General features: G+C 39.8%; 1 protein-coding gene across 4 annotated transcripts in view; it reads right to left on the reverse strand.

The window, feature by feature from the left end:
- USP8 (ubiquitin specific peptidase 8) overlaps nt 1-17540 on the reverse strand; it is an 87730-nt gene extending 70190 nt beyond the window's left edge. Inside the window, exons 1-3 of one of the 4 annotated variants that reach the window (XM_058294203.2) lie at nt 17386-17523; nt 11526-11596; nt 10670-10838 (exon numbers count right to left, since the gene is read on the reverse strand). The gene's annotated coding sequence lies outside the window, so the exon portion shown is untranslated. Of the gene's footprint in view, nt 1-10669; nt 10839-11525; nt 11597-17385 lie in introns of all 4 variants that reach the window. The other 3 variants (XM_058294202.1, XM_012530235.4, XM_004471548.4) reach the window with 3 other exon arrangements.
- Between the last annotated feature and the right edge of the window lie 4241 nt (nt 17541-21781).

Consider the following 21781-nt stretch of genomic DNA (forward strand, 5'->3'; position numbering starts at 1 on the left):
TCATCACTTCTTCCCACTATCTTAACTCTCTTGATTCTATCATTTACCATTATTAGATGAACAGGTATCAATGAACAAATAATCCTTAGGAGCTGAATAAAGTGCAACTTTATGGGGAGGAAAGGCCTTTGTTTTTTCACATGTGAAACTCAAAAACTCACCCCAACCTGCTTTGATTCTAGTCACATTTTATATTAAGAACTTATACTTTGTGATGTGTTTGCACACATCCTTCTAACCCTGTATTAAGCTATCAAACCCAGCTGTTTTTATTCCAAAAGTCACATATTTATAATTCTCACTTTTTTCTCTTTACACGCTCCATCTATCTATACACACATGTTGAACCAAACACTTCCATTAGTAGTTTCAGATGTTGTGCATTTAGAATCAGTGATTCCATAGAACATATCTTCTACACTTTACCCTCTATTCAGGATTCCATGTCTAAAGATAGAGTGAAAGAGAAGAAGTCTCCAGACCACACCATTGCTCCCAAGTGGATCAATTCACATTACATATGTTCTCCTATTTCAGTATCTAATTCATCAACAATTTATCACCAAACCAGTTAAGAGCATCTATTAAGGAAAGGGTACAATAGGGATCCACTGGATTTCCTCATACTTAAGATAGCAGCATCATTTTTATGTCAAAGTGTATCACTAGCAATAATGATCTTGCACAATGCACAATTATAAGTGTTAGAGATACAAAGGATAATAAATAAGACAAGGTCCCTGACCTCCAAAGATAAACATTTAACTGGAGAACATAACCTATCTTCCCCCACCCCCGCCCTCCTGCCCAAGCCAACATTTTGAGTGAAAAAGTAGGAATACAAGCAATACTACAGTATTTTCGTAAAATTTACATACAAACTAAATTAAATGATATATTGTTTAAGGATACAAATGAGGTTAAACTATAAAGGAAGGAAGGAAATGGTAACCACAAAATTCTATTTTGGCAAGGAGATGGAGGGAGGCAGGGGATATAATCAGGCAGGCACACAGGCTAGGAGCTTAAGGGAACCAGTAAAGTTTTGTTTCTTGAGTTGGGTGGTAGGTTTACAGGTAGTCATTTTATTTCTATGCTTTAAAACATATAAAGACTATAAGTAATGGCTTAATATTATTTCATTGAAAGTGTGGAATTTTTCCTTTTGGAGTAATGGAACTGTTCTAAAATTGACTGAGGTGATGACAGTACAACTCTGTGATAAAAGTGAGACCCACTGAGTGTATACTTCAAATGGAATGAAATGAAGCATAGGGCTGTCTCACACAGGGAATTCAGTGGTGGAAGATGTACTCTGGTTAACAGAAAAAACATAGAATGTTCTCTCATAAACTGTGACACATATCTAATACTAATACAGGGTATTAATACAGGGTATTAATAATTGGATGAGTTGGGGGAAAAATACACCAAATGTAAGACGTGGGGTAGAGGTAGCAGTAATATTTGGATGATGCTCTTTCATACTTTGTAACAAATGTTTACCAATGATAAAAGGTGTTGGTGGTGGGGTGATATATGGCAACCTTGTATGATGATATGCATGTTTGTTCTGCAACTTCACAACTTCAATATAACCTTATTGTTTATGTATGTGCATGTTTAAATGAAACACTTGAATAAAATTTTATTTAAAAAAATTTTTGTCAACTGAAAGAACTTGACACAACCTTGAGGAGTACAGCTTCTGTACAGAGGTATGAGTGGAGGCAAGAGTAAAAGTATTTAGGAATGAAGGTAAAGAAAGGGAAGCTGGGGAGCAGGTGTAGCTCAGTGGTTTGAGCACCTGCTTCCCATGTATGAGGTCCCAGACTCAATCCCTAGTACCTCCTAAAAAATTTTTTTTAGTAGAGCAGGTTTAGCTTAGTGGTTGAGCATCTGCTTCACAATTATGATATTCCAAGTTCAATCCCCAGTACTTCCTAAAAAAAAAACAACAGTATGGGATGGGATACATATAGGTAAAGAGCAGTATGCTAAGTGGAGTGGGTTTACTCAGTGGTTGAACACCTGCTTCCCATACATAGGGTCCCAGGTTCAATCCCCGATACTTCCTAAAAATAATAATTAAAAAAAAAAAACCTTGAATCATCAGGTAAATGAAAATTGAAAGTATAATGAAACCCTTAGTGGGGAATGGGTATAGCTCATTAGTTGAGAATCTGTCTCACATGTAGGAGGTTCCGAGGTCAATCCCTGGTACCTCTGTAAAAAAAAGAATAAAAAGGAAGGGAAGTAGGTTGTAGATAAAAATTTTGAAAATAAAAAAGAAGAAAGATGGGATAACGTGGATTGATGCTCCAAGAAGACGATTTCTATTGAGACATAGGAAGCAACAGTTTAGGAATAAAACTTTTGACTAAGAGAATGCACAGTATGGTTTAGAAACTAACTTTTCAGGAAGGTACCTGAGGAAACCTGAGGCCTGAGGGCTGCCATAACAGACATCCCTATGACAGAAGGCAGGGATGTTGAAGCACGGACCATTAATAAGGGCCAGATGGGGAGCGGATGTAGGTAAGTGGCTCAGCTCCTGCTTCCAATGTAGGAGGTCCCAGGTTCAATCCCCAGTACCTCCATTTTAAAAAAAAAAAAAAACGGGGGCCAGAAGACAGTAAGGTAACAGTGACAAAAGGTATCTGAGGGACGAAACGGGGTCCCTGTTATGGGACAAGCGGGGTCCCTGTTGCAGGACGAGCGGGGTCCCTGTTGCGGGACGAGTGGGGTCCCGTTGTGGGACGAGAGGGGTCCCCGGCGTGGGGAAGAAAGCCTCGTACGGCCGCTGAGGCTTCCCTCGGGGGCTCCGAAGGCGTGGAGGGTGCACGACCCAGGAAGGAGTCGCGGAGACAGGCTGATGGCACAAGTCTGGTCTATTGTGGAAGGGGATGCAGATTTATAGGATTGGGGAGTGGTGTGGCGGGTTCTGATTGGCTAGGGCAAATGCTGTTTCCATATAAGGCAATGTTCTGGCATTGGGCTAGTGATTGGCCAGTAGAGTATGTGCTAACTCTTGATAGGCTGACACTGTTACTAAGCTGATAGGTGGTTGTAAGCTGTTGCTGGGCAAACAGCGTACTAACAGATTAGGTTTAAGGAAGGGGGGAGGGGAAGTGAGAGCTGGGCTAGGTGGGAGATAGGAAGGGGGAGGGCCGTGCCGGCTAGCCCTTAGCAGCAAAGGCCTAGTCAGGCGTGGTCACCTTGTCTAGGCCCAGTGGGCAGAGGCGGTATCACCTCTTGCCGCACTGTTTGCCACTGAGGCAAGCCGGGTGCCTCTCCTCCCACAGGTATCCCTGACTTCTCTGGCCCCAACTACCTCAATGGAGTCTTAAGCATATACATCCACAGAAAACCAACATTTAATCCCCTGATACAGGCCAGCTATTGAATTGTAATTCCTAAAAACCTCAACCATTTTTCAGTGGTGACGCTAAGAAAACTAAGATAAGGAGTAAAGCCAGAGTTGGGCAAAGGACCAAGTATCAGTTCAGTAGTGTCTGTTTTTCCAATTCTACCCTCTCTCGGGGCCAAAGGTACTAGTGGTCTAACCACAGTCTAACCACACAGTTAATGTTCAAAAAGGTAGTGTCTAGTTTATATTCAAGACAATTAGGTTTCCTGGCTGGGAAAAGAAAACTATTGATTTGAACCTTCTAAAAGGAAGGTCCAGAATATGTTTTCAGTTCAATTTGTTTCTCATGATTACCTTTGAAACTTAGATCTTTAAAAGACAAATATATAAACTACACATGCTACCTAGGCAATTTAATAAATCATTAGCCACTTCAAAGTTAAATTCAATTCAATCATTCACTGATATCCTGAGCATAAAAGGCATTGTGCTTCCAAGATAACAACTCAAATAAGATGCAATCCCTTTCCTAACAAAGTTTAACAAACCGATGTGAAATAAAGTTGTAAGCAGTGGTAAAACAACATAGTATGAATCAAGCTCTAAAGAGTTATAAATAATGCACTAAAAGAAAAATTAAGAGGAAAGATGTATGACTAGGAGGATCTTGGAAAGCATCATGAGGAGGAGATAGCATCTGATGTGAATTTTAGTGGGAGAAGACTTTTGAAAGAGATGAGAAAGAGTATGAGGAAAGAGTCAAGAAAGCAAAAAAACATCTTTAGAAACTAGCCAGTATACAGAATGAATAAGGATCTACTGGCAGAGAGGTCTGAAAAAAATAATCTAGGAACTGGTAACAGAAGGCCTCAAATGTCATGCTAAAACATTTACTTTGTTTTCTAAAGATAGTGGGGAACATAGCAGGGTTCTAAAGAAGGGAGTTACATGATCAAAACTGACAAACATATAAAGTTGGGTTTTAAGAGACTGGAGATAGGGGAGAAAAAAACTAGTTATCTATCATAATAATCCTAGGGAAAGATGATGAAGGTCATAACTAAGAAAGCAGGGATGGAAGGGAGGAGGCAGATACAAGAGATAACTTCAACTCTCTCCTCTCGCATAAAAATAGCTAGAGAACAGGCAGAAATGGCCTGGGGAAAAAAAAAGTTCTAGAGTGTAGGACACGAGGGGAAGGCTGGATGCTGCCCAGAAGATAGACATAGGAAAGGAACCTCACAGTAAGGAACCTCACATTGGTGGGAATGTATAGCCACTGTGGAGGACTGTTTGGCAGTCCCTAAAGAATTTTAATTTAGACTTGCCAAGTGACCCAGGAATACCATTACTAGGTATTATACACCCAGGAGAACTAAGAGCAGTGACAGGAAGAGACATCTGCACACTGATGTTCATAACAGTGTTATTCATGACAGCCAAAAGCTGCAAACAACCCAGGTGTCATGAACCGATGAATGGATAAACTGAGGTATATACACATGATGCAATATTATGCAGTTGTGAGGAAATGAAGTCATAAAACATATGATGAACCTGGAGGACATTACGTTGCGTGAAACAAGCCAGACACAAAAGGACAAATACTATATGACTGGGTTATTATGAACTAAATATATTGTGTAAACTCATGGAGTTAATAACTAGAATACAGGTCAGCAAAAAATAGAATGAGGTTAGAAAATGGAAAACTGAGGGTTAATCTGTGCAGAAATGGTAAAAAGGTTGTATGCTAATCTTTGGAAATGAATAGAAAAGGTGAAAGCACAATAAAATGTTGGTAACAAGCAGTGCTATTGTATGGGTATGACAAGTCTAAGGTCAAGTATATTACTAGAAGGAAAGCTAAAAAATATAACATGGGACTGTAATAACATAGTAAAACATCATGTGAAATATGAATACGGGTAATATTGCATATATGACTTTTTCTTTGAGACCCAAGAAATGTATGTTAATGTTACAAGACGTGAATATCACACCAAAAAACATACACATTATGCTAAGTGAAAGAAACTAGACACAAAGTACTTACATAGTGTATGATTCCATTTATTTAAAATATAAATATAAATTAATTCATAAAGATGAAATTAGATTAGTGGTTATGTAAGGCTGGGAAAAGATTGAGAAATTGAGAGATGACTGCTAAGGGGTGTGGGTTTATTCTTTTTGAAATAACAAAAGTGTTCTAAAATCTTTTGTGGTAATGAATGCACAACACTGTGATTATACTAAAAACCACTGATTATATACTTTGGATAGATCATACAGTATGTGACTTTATCTCAATAAAATTGCTTAAAAATAAATAAATGTGCAAGAATAGCAAGAGGGAAGCGGATTTGGCTCAATGGATAGAGCGTCTGCCTACCACATGGGAGGTCCAGGGTTCAATCCCAAGGCCTTGTGACCCGTGTGGTAAGCTGGCCCATGTGCACTGCTGATGCGCGCAAGGAGTGCCATGCCATGCAGAGGTGTCCCCCCATGTAGAGGAGCCCCATGCACAAGGAGTGTGCCCCGTAGGGAGAGCAGCCCGGCGCAAAAAAAGTACAGCCTGCCCAGGAGTGGCGCCGCACACAGAGAGCTGACGCAGCATGATGACACAACAAAAGAGACACAGATTCCTGGTGCCACTCACAAGAATAAAAGCAAACACAGAACACAAGGCAAATGGACACAAAGAGCAGACAATTAGGGGGGAGGGGAGAGGAAAAAAAAAAAAAAGAATAGCCATAGGTAGCAGTTATGCACAGCATGGGAAGTATAGAGAAATTGAGATGAAGAATTTTGTTTGATTTTTTTGTTTGTTTTTTTTTAATTATTATTGAAATAATGAAAATGCTCTAATAATGACTGAAGGGATGCATGCACAACTATGTGATTATGCAAAATACCATTGACTGTACACTTTGGGTAGACTGTATGCTTTACAACATGTATTAATAAAATTGATTTGTTTAAAAAAAAAGATACTTCAAAGATAGAATGACAGAATTTGATAAATGATTAGACACAGGGAAGAATAGTACAGGGATAAGATTATGAAGACATTAAGGCTGTTAGTAAGGATTTCTAGGAAAAAGACTACCTTTTTTTTTCCTTTCTTTAGGAGGCACCAGGAACCAAACCAAGGACCTCCCATGTGGGAGGCAGGCACTCAGTTGCTTGAGCCATATCTGCTCCCAAGATTGTATTTTTTAAGTTACCTTTTTTGTTATTTGATTTCTGAGAATCATTCAAATAAGTAATAACCTTCTCTGACAAAGTCTCTCTGTCAAAAGACCATAGTTGTTTCTATTTTCATTAACAAAATTATACATAAGTCATACTGCCAAATACTAATGCCCAATGTTAAAAATACTTTCAGCATTGTTAAAATCGCTATTTCAGTTTCTAAAATCATACACATTTCTACAGTAGTCAAAGCACAAGGTCAAGGTATCTTTCCCTAATCAAGTAAGAAAGTAAAAAAACATATTCAATTTAATCTATGTGAAGTTTAATAAATTATATTTTTAGTAAATCATTCTGCTACATTTTACCATGAAATAAATCTCAAAATAGAGTGGCAAAATATATTAAGGCCAAAATGGCAAATGAAATTACGATTTTCTTGTTTGGGCTGCCACAGTAAAAACAAAGCAAAACACGAGAAAATATTTGGAAAGCACTTATCTGATAAAGGATTAATATCCAGATTATAAAGAAAACCTTCAACTTAACAACAAAAAGAGGCGGCGGACTTGGCCCAGTGGTTAGGGCGTCCGTCTACCCATGGGAGGTCCTCGGTTCAAACCGCGGGCCTCCTTTACCTGTGTGGAGTTGGCACGTGCACAGTGCTGACGTGCGCAAGGAGTGCAGTGCCACGCAGGGGTGCCGCATACACGGAGAGCTGATACAACAAGATGACGCACCGGGAAGAAACACAAGATTCCCGTGCTGCTGACAACAACAGAAGCAGACAAAGAAGATGCAGCAAATGGACACAGAGAACAGACAACAGTGGGGAGGGGAGATAAATAAATAAATAAATCTTTAAAAAAACAACAACAACAAAAAGACAAACAACCCAATTTAAAAATGGGCAGGAGCAGATGTGGCTCAAGCAGATGGGCACCCACTTCCCACACGGGAGGTCCTGGGTTCAGTTCCCGGTGTCTCCTAAAGAAGACAAGTGAAGCACAAAGGGCTGGCACAGTGACCTGATGCAATGAGATGTCACAACAAGATGAAGCAGCAAGGAGACACAATGAGAGGCATAACGAAAGGCACAACAAGCAGGGAGTGGAGGTGGCTCAAGCAATTGGCACCTTCCTCCCATATGAGAGGTTCCAGGTTTGGTACTAGTACCTATGAAAAGAAAATGAGCAGACAGACACAGAGAATACACACCAAACAGACAAAGGGAGCAGAGACTGAGTGCAAACAATGAGGGGCAGGGAGAAATCAATCAATCAACCTTTTTTTAAAAATGGACAAAAGACTTAAATAAGCAAGTCTCCAAAGATAATATACAAATGGCCAGAAAGCACATGAAAAGATGAGAGACATCATTAGCCATCAGGGAAATGCATATCAAAATCACGAGAAACCATTTCATACTCACAAGAATGACTGCTGTGAAAAAAAAAAACACGAAAAAAGTGTTGGGGAGGATGTAGAGATATAAGGAACACTCCTTCATTGTCAGTGGCAAAGTAAATGAAGCAATTACTCCAGAAGACAGTTTGGCTATACCTCAGAAAGCTAATTATAGAACTATCATATGACCCAGCAATCCCACAAATAGGTATAAACCCAAAAGAACTGAAAGTAGGGGCACAAACATATTTGTAAACTGTTATTGACAGAGGTATTATTCACAATTGCTCAAAAATGAAAGCAACCCAAGTGTCTATCAACCAATAAATAAAATGTTCATATATACAATATTTGGCCGTAAAAATGAATGAAGTCCTGATACATGCAACAACATGGATGAACATTGAGGACATCAAGTTGAGTGAAAGAAGCCGGGCACAAAACGACAAACATTGTATGATCTCACTGATTTTAAACAATTAGAATAAGCAAACACATAGAGTCAGAATCTAGAATATAGGTTACCAGGGAATGAGGTGGGATAGGGAAGTGGGAAGTTAAGGCTTAAAATGTACATGGCTCCTATTTGGAATGATGGAAATGTTTTGGTAATGGATGGTGAAGATGGTGGCATAGCATTGTGAATGCAATTAACAACACTGAACTATATCTAATTATGATTAAAAAGGAGACTGTTAGATTGAATATATGTTAACAGAATAAAAAAAAATTTAAATCCATGGAACTAACTACACTACACAAAAAGCGAATCCTAAGTTAAACCATGGACTTGAATTAGTACTATGATTATAAAAATGGACTATCATCAATTATAACAAATGTTGACATCAGGTGGCGGACTTGGCCCAGTGGTTAGGGCATCTGTCTATCACATGGGAGGTCCGTGGTTCAAACCCCGGGTCTCCTAGACCCGTGTGGAGCTGGCCCATGCGCAGTGCTGATGTGCGCAAAGAGTGCCATGCCACGCAGGGGTATCCTCCGTGTAGGGGAGCCCCACGTGCAAGGAGTGCGCCCCGTAAGGAGAGCCACCCAGCATGAAAGAAAGTGCAGCCTGCCTAAAAATGGCACCGCCCACACGGAGAGCCGACAAAACAAGATGACGCAACCAAAAGAAACACAGATTCCCGTGCCGCTGACAATAACAGAAGAGGACAAAGAAGATGCAGCAAATAGACACAGAGAACAGACAACCAGGGTGGGGGAGGAAGGGGAGAGAAATAAATAAATAAATAAATCTTTTAAAAAAAGTGTTCACATCAATGCAAGGTGTTGGAACATTTGCATTATGTGATCATTAGGCCAATGTGTCAACTCGACGAAGTAATGGTACCCAGTTGTTTGGTCAAGCAAGCACTGGGTTAACTATAATTCAAGGGCATTTCATGGGCTTTAATCATCACTGAGTTGACTGCATAGCTGGCTAGCTACGTCTACAATCAAGTGAGGAGACTGCCATCAGCAATGAGTGACATCTCATTCAATCACTTGAAGGCCTTAAAAGGTGAAGTGATTTCAGCATTCAGACAGAGAATTCCCATCTCTACTTCAGATAACCAGTATCTCCTGGGGAACTCATCAAGGACCTTCACTGGGGACCCTCATTTGCAGCATGCCCTGCAGAATGTGGACTTGTGTATCCCCATGGTCACGTGAAACAATTTTATAAAATCTCACAGTATTTACCGGTATCTTCTATTGGTTCTGTTTCCCTAGAGAACCCTGACTAATACAGGAGGTAAAGGGGAGTCCTATATTTTACAAATGATTGTTCTATTAACCCACAACTTATCTAATAAAAGGAAACAAAACAGCAGCAGCAACAATAACAACAAACTCACTGATAACTATAACAAGTTATGTTCAGTAAGTACAGAACCCAAAACTATAGAGTCTACTTATTAGATCTAGAACAAGCTAAATATAAAATATAATCCACTGAAACTATGTTGGGCTTTTAAAAGGATCGTAAGTAAAAAACAAAACCAAAAAAACTGTATGTTAAGGAAAATCAGTTCTTCTAAGAACAGAAGTAAAATTTCATAAATGTGTAAACCTGATAAAGATTAAGAACTCCAGCTTTAATCAAACGGCAATCCTCTAGAAGTAAAATCCAGACAGTGCTTGCTCACACTCTCTCTCTCTGACATCCTCCTATCCTTCCAAAGAGAAAGAATAGGAATTAGATCACTTGAACCACAGAGTGAATACTAAAAAGCAAAAAAAGTGAAGTTTGAAGTTTATGGTCATCCAAACTAGTCCTGATATCTTAACTGGGACTTTATACCAGCCACTGCTGAGGCCTTTGGTGAAGGTGAAAAGAAAGTAAAGTCTTTGTTGGCCACCTACCACCGGCACCCCTTTAGGCAGCAATAGTATTCATTACATCCTTTGGCTAGTTAAAGTTTATATAATACACTCTACTCTCATTCTAGTTAAAATGCTACAGATAAGGGAGCAGAGGTAGCTCAGACGATTAGGCACCTCCCTCCACATCAGAGGTCCGGGGTTTGGTTCCCCATGCCTCCTGAAAAGAAGACCAGCACACAATAAGCAGACACAGCAAATGCTAACAATGAAGGGGTGGGGAGAAATAAATCTTAAAAAAAAATGCTACAGATATTATTGATGAAGTAATCTGTTTTAAAGTAATGCCAAAGTGTTAAGAAGGCTCACCCTCTGAGGAATCAATCACTTAAAACTTCTGGTATGTTTTGAGCATCTACTATGCATCTAGCACAGTGCTAAATACTTGAGAGCAGTGTTTTAAAAATCCATTCGGTGGTCTTGAGATGGTTGGTATAACCTGGATTTAGTTGGGTCCAATGTATATGTCACAAGAGTCCTATAAATGAAAGAGGATAACAGGAGAGTCAGATAGAGATCTGAAAACACTACCACTCCTGGCTTTGAAGATGGAAGCACAGGAACATGAGCCATGGAATGTAAGTGGCCTCTAAAAACTGAAAAAGGAAAGGCAATGAATTCTCCCCTACAGCCTTCACAAGGAACACAGACCTGCTGAAGTCTAGACTTTAAGCCAGTGAAATCCGTTTTGGACTTCTGACCTCAAGAAATGTAAGATAATAAATTTGAATTGTTAAAGGCACTAGATTTGTGGTAATTTGTTACAGCAACAATAGGAAACTAGTATGACCATGTCTGTCTTGTTCACCATTGTAATCTTAGAACAACAATATTTGCTGAATAGATGAAGGGGCAAAATGTTAGCCATCAGTAACAGAAGGGTAGCAAAGCAAATGAAAGGGATAAAACTACTTATGTAGCATTCCTATTTAAAAAATGTTTACTCTCAATCTAATTACAAGGAAATAATCAGATAAACACATCTGATGATTAAATGCCATAGATGACCCTTAATGGATCATGGATCAGAGAGAAAAACTACTGCAACTTTTCTGTTAGTAGAAGTTGTTCAAAATAAAAAGTTGCAAAACAAAAAGAAAGCCACACACATACAAAAAAAGCACACCTATATATAGATCACCCAGTTTAACAAATATAACTTTACCAATATAGTTGAAACACCTATGCAACCCGTCCACCTTCTGTCACTTGAAGGTCTTCTCTGTCCCCCTACGCCTGGCAAAGATATGGAAAAGGTCTACTCAGATTTACCATTCTTTACTATTCTAGCAGACATGCATATAGACCTTCCTTGTTTAGGAGTTATATTGATAATCACTACGGGAAACAGAGCACTATAACAAAAAATAAATGTGGGAGATTTACAAAGCTTACAGAGGGCACGGTGCAAAACCTGGTGTTAAATGTTTTATATAGAGTAGTTAATAGTCATATGGTTTTCATTTACTCAGTTAATATATTTGCAATTTTCATAGAATTCTGGTTTTTTAAAACAATTTTTGCTATATAGAACACAATCTCTTCAAATATATTTGGTGTATTAGTTCTTTCTGCTTCTGCAATAAAAACAAATGGAAGAATACTTACATATGAAAAAAGGAAATTTTTGCCAATACTTGACTTGCCAAGGTTATCTTTTCTTCATAGTCATATATGACAGTGTCCAGAAACCTATTCTGAAATCTTTTGTAAAACTATTAAGTTATATATTACCTTTAAATGCCTAATTCCTTTTTTTTATATAAAATACTATAAACCATGGTCTAAAGTTTTAAATACATTTTAAATTTCTTCTCTGAATTTTTTAAGTTAATGATTTCATTTATAAACACTATGTTAGCATCTGTCATTTTATTTTTTACTTAAATATTTTTTCTTATGTGCATTATAAAAATATACTTTATGACCTCTTACTCCAATATTTGTAAATGGGAAAAAATTCCATTCCAAAGGTCGAAATGAGCATTTCAAAGAAATACAACAGAAAAAGAGTATGTCACAAGGAGTATGTTAAATGCTGTTTCATGAAAACTGATTCAGCTATACATGTATGTGTTGATACGTAAAATGTATTTCTTACTACAGTTTATTTTTTTTTAAAGATTTTTTATTTATTTCTCTCCCCTTCCCCCCCCCCAGCTGTCTACTCTCTGTGTCCATTTGCTGTGTGTTCTTCTGTGACTGCTTCTATCCTTATCAGTGGCAGTGGGAATCTGTGTTTCTTTTTGTTGCGTCATCTTGTTGTATCAGCTCTCCGTATGTGTGGTGCCATTTTTGGGCAGGCTGCACTTTCTTTTCTGCTGGGCCACTCTCCTTACAGGGCACACTCCTTGCGCATGGGGCTCCCCTATGTGCAACACCACTGCGTGGCAGGGCACTCCTTGCGCACATCAGCACTGTGCATGGGCCAGCTCCACACGGGTCAAGGGGCCCTAGGTTTGAACCACAGACCTTCCATGTGGTAGGCGGACGCCCTATCCATTGGGCCAAGTCCACTTCCCTTCTTACTACAGTTTAGAATAAAATGTTTGAAAGCCCTGTGCTAGAGCAATGCTACTCAAAGCGGGATTCACAGATCAGGGCTAACTGAAGAACTGTTTGTTCCCAGTCTGCAATAAAATAAGAAGCTTTGACAGAATGCCCACCAATTAAACACAGTAACTTGTTTTTATAGTAACAAGACTTTTTGGCAGAAAGTTCTGCACTGATTTATATTTTAGTGCAAGCCCTTTATCTTATCACAGACTGTACCAAGGACTGTAACAAACAAACAGTTCAGGACTGGCTAGTATAAACTGCACTGCTCTAGAGGATATGGAGAATATGACAGGGCTTCTGATCACAAATATTTTAGTCTAGTTACCAGGACCAAACTAATACTCATTAAATAAGCTAACAATTAGTTGTTATACTATCTATTAAAAATATGTGACTCCACTCATTGAGAAGTCACAGTAGGGGAAAATTAAAAGTAGTCAGAAAAATCAAAGCTTCTTCCGGTTCTGATTATATTCTTTTCTCTTCTGTGCTGGTCTCTTCAATGGCCAACTTAAGTTATACCTCTTCTAAGAATACACCCTTGATTCCTAGAGTTCATTTCTTGGCATGAATCCCATAGTGCTTGCTATCTATATTATTCCTTTGGTACAATATTTGGACAAAATGACTTTTATAACTAATTTTTAATGAATTAGCATGCAGTGCTAATGGTGATATGATGAGACAGAGACATAAACTAGCCTAAAGGATAGGATTTAGCTAAGAACAGGCTGAGAAAGGAAAGTATTCCAGAAGAGAAAAATAACATGAACAAAGGAAACAAAACAAGAAATTAGTATGGGCAAACAAGAAGAAAAATAAAGAATCTAAAGGGATTATTGGAAAATAATCAATTGGATTATTGAGGAAATAATTTCTGCTCCAATAACTTTTTCAGGACTCATTATTTGTTTTGAAATTTGTATTGAAATGTAAAATACCTTCATTTCACTGCTCCAATAACTTTTTCAGGACTCGTTATTTGTTTTGAAATTTGTATTGAAATGTAAAATACCTTCATTTCACTAGATTAGAAAGACTTGTGAGTTCACATCATTATTTGTACATTTTAGGGAATTTGGTATTATGAAAAACAAAATTGTAATGTGTTAAAAGAGAAAGGAGGGAAGCAGATGTGGCTCAAGCAATTGGGCTCCCATCTACCATATAGGAGGTCCAGGGTTTGATACCCAGGGCCTCCTGGTGAAGGCAAGCTGGCACATGTGGTGAGCTGGCCCATATGGCATGCTGGCCTGCACAGGAATGCTGCCCTGCGCAGGAGTGCCAGCCAATGCAGAGAGCTGACACAGCAAGACAACGCAACAAAAAAGGACACAGAGAGACCATAAGAGACGAAGCAGACTAGGGAGCTGAGGTAGCGCAAGAGAATGATCGCCTCTCTCCCACTCCAGAAGGTCCCAGGATCAGTTACCAGAGCTGCCTAATGAGAATACAAGCTGACACAGAAGAACACACAGCGAATAGACACAGAGAGCAGACAATGGAGGGAGGGGGAGAAATAAATAAAATAAATCTTTAAAAAAAAAGAGAGAGAGAAAGGATCAGGGAAGCGGATATAGCTCAAGTGATAAGGCCTCCAACTACTACAATACTGGAGGACCCAGGTTCAGTCCCTGAGACCTCCTGGTGAAAAAGAAGAAGAGAAAGCACGTCTGCGTGTTGAGCCAGTACCTATGTGGCGAGCCGAGTATCTGTGCAGTGAGCCAAGTGCCCATGTGGTGAGGTAAGTGCACATGCAAGTGCCCATGTAGTGAGCCGAGTGCCCGCGTGAGTGCCTATATAGCAAGCTGAGTGCCCGTGCAGTGAGCCAGTGCCTGCACAAGTGAGTCACACAGCAAAATGATGACACAACAAAAGAGAGACGAAGGGGAGAGTCACACGAACTGAAGTGGCACAACTGACAAGAAACCACTCTCCACATTAGAGGTCCCCAGGATCGAATCCTGGTGAATCCTACAGGAGAAAGATGAGAAGAGAAAAACAAAAAGAGAAATAGGATACAGATCACACAGCAAATAGACACAGAGAGCAAAAACAGCAGGGTAAGGAAGGGGGAGGAAGAGAGGGAGGGGAAGAAAAAATAAAAAAAGGATTAACTATCTTAACAGCGACTATTCGCTGTACATGAGTACTGTTTTACTTGTATTAGTATGGTTTTACATGTGGAATTCTCAGTAAGTTTAGAACAATATGTTATCATTTACTACTACTATTATTTTAGAAGTATTATAAGTGTTAGTCTCATTTTCCATTTATTAATCATATGACTGAGCAAATCCCTTGTATCCTTCCAATATTACCATTACTGCCACTTCTCAGTTTACTTTCTTATGCAAAATGGGAATGATACCATCTGCTTCTGTAAGATTACCATAGGTATCAAATGAAAAAAATCTATACAGAAAAATGTTCTGAGTGTACCTTATTCTGTATCTACTACTTAAATCCAAACATTAGTCCAGTACAACTTTTCATCCTAATTATGGTAAGCTAAAGATGGCCACAATTTCTTTAACATTCTTCCCTTTAAGAGGTAGAGATCTACTGGGTTTTTTTGGGGGGGAGGGGAGGGAGAAGAGGGGCTCTTTGACTTCTGTGACCAAGAGCAAATGTTGGGAGTAATTCTATGCCAATTTCTAGGCCCAGGCTTTAAGAGATTGGCTGCTTCCACTTCCTGTCTCTTCAAACACTTGTTCTTGGAACCCACCCATCATGCTGTGAGAAGTGCAAGTCCCATGAAAAGGCTATGTGTAGGCACTTCAGCTGACACCCCAATTGGGCTCTAAGCTAAAATCAACTACCATCCATTTGAGTGTGTCATCCTGGATATCCAGTCCAATAGAGTTTTCAGATAACTCCAGCCTTCGCTACAAATGCATAAGACTCACTTAACTAAGAACTATGCAGCTGAGAGCAGTCTGCCCAGAGAAACATGAGAGATAGCAACTGTAGTTTTAAGCCACTATGTTTTGGGGTGACTTGTTATGCAGCAACAGGTAACTGGGACAATAAATAAGATATATAATGCTTCTTTAATATTTACTCTTATTAGCAACTCATTTGAATGAATACTTTTTTTTCCTTCCACCTCTACAAATTAAGTTTATTTCCACATGGAAAGTTCAAAATAAGTATATAATATAATAAAGTATCATCATGAAATATAATGTAGACATTTTGTGGGGGAAAAAAATTGATGTGCTCACTTTATTTCCCAATTCTCTTCCTTAACAAAAGTCATTTTGGTTCTGTCCCATTATGTCCACATTTATGAACATACGCATACTGTGTATCTACATGCATAATTTCATTAATTATAGTTTTATATTTTTACTATTATAGGATCCTTAGTATTTTTAATTATGCTACTGTGTCACAAGAAAAAAAAATACACATTTCAAGGCAGCTGTATCAACATGATAAAGACATAATACAACTTACATCATCTTTTAGATAAACTGGCTCAGAACTGTGAAGGCACGAAAAACTATCTAAATCCATCACGAAAGATATTCAGCAACAAATCTTAAAGAGAATCTGTTGAAATGGAAAAGATGCTTACACAGCAAAGCTGCAAAGCAAGCCTAAAACAGAAACACTTCCTTAAATATCATTTGACCTTTTTAATGGCTGCAGCAGGATATACACAAAACTAAGGATACATGCAGACACAAAAAAGAGTAACATCCTTCAGTCAGGTATTTCTTTCATCTGAAACCCTCAGAGCTCTTATCAAATATTAATTTCCTCAGGCTCCACAACAATTTTGTGAATCAGGTAAATGTTTTGTTAGTGATTAAGGGACTTGCTTCAAGGTCACTGAATGAACTGGAGGCAAGAAATAAATTCAGGAGCGTCACCTGCAGCTTTATGAATAAATGCACATCAATGCAATTCAGGATTCTGATAATTTCCAAGATGCTGTGGAGGTGAAATTAACTTATCCAACAACTCTAGGACAAAAAGCACATTTTATGAAAGAACAGTTTGTACATGGGGAAGTCATAGTTTTAACTCTGATGAGCTTACATGCAATTGACTAAAAGAAGTGTGACTGGGGGCACAGAAGGGATTGGGAAACACTCTGAGGGGCTGCAGTAAGGCCTGGGATTGGAGAATGATAGCAGAATATCAGAAAAAGGAGGCAAGAGGAAGAATGTCAAAGTCGAGCCTGAGAATCCAGGAGGAGGGAAGAACGGTCAAGGCCACCGTCTACGGTAAGAAAACCTGAGTCCCCACGAACTCTCTAGGCAACCCTAAGTGAACAGTGGAAAAGATTCGAGGCTGGGCCTTTTCTCCAAAAGTGGGTTCTGTTTCAAGGACTGACCCACCCCTCTCTGCGGACAGGGTTTGTCTCCCGGGTGACCAGCAGGAGGCGGAAAGAAAGGGGCTCATTGCTGACGACTTCCCGGGGAAGAGAGGTCAGGATTTACTTCTGTACTCACCGTGGCGCCAGGCGCACTTCACCGACGCCAGCCTCCTTGCCAAAGGTCCATCTCCCACGAACCCGACGAGAAACTAGCCTTTCACTACCCTGACGAAAGCCAGCCCACCTCATACCCTTTTCCCGACTTGCACTGCGTCGCGACGCGTCGCGTCTCTGACGTCACCGCAGGGACGGAGCTTCGCTAGCCCGTCCGTAACTCCTCCCACCTCCCCTAGCCAACTCCTACCCGGAACCCTGAGGGCTCCGAGGTGAGGGAGGAGAGAGTGGGAAGGTTGGGAGAACGGTTTCGTGTGGCGGCGGGGTCCCGCAGGGCCAAGGTTGCGTCTAATCCGGTCCAGGTCTTACGCCACGCGCTCCGTTTCCCGGGGTGCCTCGGTGTCACTTCGCGTCCCAGCCTTGAGGCGGAGGGAGCCGTTTTGCTTTTGTGCCTCTTAACTGTTTTTCTTTTCAGATTGGAAATTCAGGGCTGACTAGAAAAGAGATTAAATTCCTTAAAATTGTCGCTAAAAGTTTAACCCATTCTCTGAAGTCAAGCCTCAAGTCAAAGAAGAATAGACAATCATAAAACACAAACGTACACGTTTAACGTCAGTTAAAGGTCAGTCTTATAAAAACAAAACGAGATGTTTGAGCTGTCTCGCGAGGTGATCATTGTACTCTCATAGAGAAAGGTGATTGGATCATCCAATTATCTGTAAATAAAAGTGGCTTTGCTTGGTGTCACCAGCCATGGTCACTTAGTTCCCAGGAACGGTCCAGGTATGTCATGGATGGGAAATATGAAAAGTGACGTGAATGGCATAAGAGAAAGTGCATGGAAGATAGGTGGTCAAATTTTTAATGAATAAATGAAAGCCGCTCCTCCAACAATGGTTAACATACAGTAGTCTTTCAATAAATATTTAAGTTATACATTGTTTCCTCCAGAGTTAAGATTGATATAAGGGGGCGGAGGACTTGGTCCAGTGGTTAGGGCAGGAGTCTACCACATGGGAGGTCCACGGTTCAAACCAGGGCCTCATTGACCCCTGTGGAGCTGGCCCATGCGCAGTACTGATTCACGCAAGGAATGCCCTGCCACGCAGGGGGGTCCCAGACGTAGGGGAGCCCCACGCGCAAGGAGTGAGCCCCATAAGGAGAGATGGCCCAGCGAGAAAGAAAGTGCAGCCTGCCCAGGAATGCTGCCGCACACACGGAGAGCAGACACAACAAGATGACGCAAAAAAAAAAACAGATTCCCATATATCAACCAGTACAAGCAGTAGTCCAAAGTTACCAAACCTGATTCATCCTTCATTCAATCAACAAGTGTTTATTAATGCATGTTCTATTTCAGGCTCTACTATAGACTCTGGGGATATAAAGTCCCTAATCAACAAAGAGCTTATTTCTTTTCTGGTGGGAGAAACAGATCATAAACAAAGACATATATACTATGTCAAATGTTTTGAAGGGCTAAGAAAAAAAATAAGGTAAGGGACTAGCAGGACAGGGGGGTGCTATTTTTGATGGGAAAGTCAGGGAGGGGCTTTCTGAGAAATTGACACTTCCACAGAGTCTTTGGTGAAGTGAGAAATCAAGCCACGGATACATTTGGAAGAAGAGCCCCCAGGCAGGGGGAACAAAGCAGGAAAAAGTAACAAGGTGGGAAAAGGGTGTGTGCTGGAGGAAAAGCAAGGAGGCCAGCATGACTGGTAAAGAGTGAGTGAACAGAAGCTTTATAAGAGATGATCTTGGGTGCAGAGGAAGTGGAGCATAGATTATGAGGGTCTTATAGGTCAATGAGACATGTTTATACCAGAATAATGCAAGATATGAATCACATGCTAATATTTTATGAAAAAAAAATTAGCTTTTATGCATATGACGCAATTTACAACATTGCAAACATCCCATTGGCATTTTAGTCAAAGCATGAGTATACTATGGTTCCTTTACTAATTCATCACTCTTTTCTGTTTATCAGCTTTTCATCTCCTAAGGCCACACTGTTCACTACCTTGGGCCAGTTGTATGGCCTGTCAGAAACAGCATTTTATCTCTAGAGGATACATCACAAGACATATAGTGGGAAGTCTTAGCTGTCCTCCTGGATATCAAACTCAAAGGTTAGGCACTTGACACTCTTTGCACTTCACTAGGACTCTATCAGCCATTGGTTTATCTTAACTTTTAAATAATCAACTGTATTACCACTTAGGTTGATACAAGTTCTATTTTTTATGTGAAGTCATACGTCTATCTAGTTGGCCTAAACTTACCTCAGTTAAGTTTAGGGATGCCCCCTCATTCTATAATTTCAGGATTAGTAAACAATTTTATGTTAAACTTTTTCATTCCTTCATGATTTCACAGACTTAGATCTTCTCTCTACTCTTATTTTTCTATCTAGTCTGAAAGGATTGGAATCTGGTTTTTATGTTCTCCTTCAATGGTTCCCCATTCCAATTATTACTTTGTCTTCTGATGTTCTCTGCTTCCTCTAGATTTTCCTCACAGATATAATACTCAAAATATAATATTAGAAATGGAGAGGCACATGGTTTTATCCCAGATAATTTTGATCCTATCACAAAATTTTCACCTACTCGACTTAGGTCGTTGTCTTAGTTTGACACAGGTCTGCTGATGTAAAGTACCAAAATGGGTTGGCTTTTATAACAGAAATTTTATTTAGGGTAAAAGCTTACAGTTCTGAGGCTGTAAGAGGTCCAACTCAAGGCACTATCAGAGAGGCTTTCTCACCAAAGTCAGCTACTGGTGATCCTGGTGTCCTGTTGTGAGGCAAAGATGGTGGCTGATCTCTATTGAAGTCCCTGCCTTCCCCTCCAGAGTCTACCATCTCCCAGAGCTCAGCTGTGGGTAACCAGGCATAGGGCTTGTCTCTTCCTGGGCCCCCTCTCTGTCTTGGCTATTCTGCTTTCTTCCCAAGTTCAGTTGTGGGCTACCAGGCAAATGGCTCATCCTTCAGCCTTGAGCTGCTTTGTGCGCCCAGTCTCGGGAGCTTCTTGCTTAAGCTTTGGCTGCTAGCAATCCTCGAGTCCACTCTCACATGGCAGGGTCAAAAATGGCAGCTTCCTTTCTCTGTATGTGTCTCTGTGTCTCTATTTATATAAAGCTCCAGTAAGAGGGTGGAGACTCAGCCTGAGTCATGCCTCACTGACATCAAAATGGTCTCACACCCACAGGAATAGATTAGTTCAAGAACACAATCTTTTTCTTTTGGGGACTCATAAAAGAACTCCAAATTGCCACAGTCATAAAGGAGTTAATTAAACTTCTTTAAAAGAGTCTCTGCAATTTGGACATGCTAACATTAATGAGCAACATGGAAACTTGATAGATAACCATATTGAGTTGAGATCATATACTTAATACACATGCTTAAACCTTTTTCATATATTTGCAAAAACCATTGTTTTAGCCATAATGACATTTTAAGGAAGCATGTATCTTAAAGAAGATATTTCTTGAAGTCAAAATTCTAAATAAATCTTCATGCATTTTATTCCCATTTATATAACTTCTAACTACCTAAAGTAATATAATACAGTAGAGGTGCAATTTTTGATGGTGTGATCTTCCAAATCACTGATAAATATATTAAATAATGCATGCCCTGTGGTTTTCAAACTTTAGTATTGTCAAGCAATATGTGGTTTGAATAAACAACACAAGAACACACAACACAGTGCAGGCACAAAACAAAAACTTACGGACTTGGGACTAGCTGATTGCACAGAATTCCCCAGCTGCTGACCACCCCATAGAGAGCTGTACTTGGGCCACAGCAAGGTCCAGTGCACCATGGGTAGTGTTCCAGTAGAGGGATCCTGACACCTTGCCACCTTACATTATCTTTGGAGGAGTTGGGAGTGTGCAGGGATCACTAGCCAATTTGGGAAACTGAATTTTTCTATTAGGGCCACAGTCTTGTTGGTTTAAGAAATAAGCTGTTTGACACCATTACCTGGGGAGTTTTCCTTACCAACACTGGTTTCTGCCTGAGGCCTTACAGCCTTCCTGCTAAGTCAGCTTGCTGCTAGGCTATGTGATGATAACCCAAGAATGCCCAGCTTCCCCAACAGACAGGCTAGTGTGTCTCTCCTCAACTGTGCATGAGAACTAAAACCTCTGAGATTATGATTCCATAGGCAAAGAGATGGACTCAAGAATTTGCACTTTAAAGATGTGTCCATCATGATTCTGATGCTGATGATTATGGACTCCACCTGAAGAAACACCACTTCATCCAGTCATGTGAAAGCATTCTTTTCGATCTGAATTTATTTTTTAAATAGCTGTCAGTAAGACATCTTGTGAAAGATTCTTGAAATTTTTACTAGATGACAAGATTCCTTAAACAGTTGCTGGGCAGTTTATAATCATATCCC

Source organism: Dasypus novemcinctus, chromosome 3 (genome assembly GCF_030445035.2).
Source record: "Dasypus novemcinctus isolate mDasNov1 chromosome 3, mDasNov1.1.hap2, whole genome shotgun sequence".
Taxonomy (NCBI): domain Eukaryota; kingdom Metazoa; phylum Chordata; class Mammalia; order Cingulata; family Dasypodidae; genus Dasypus; species Dasypus novemcinctus.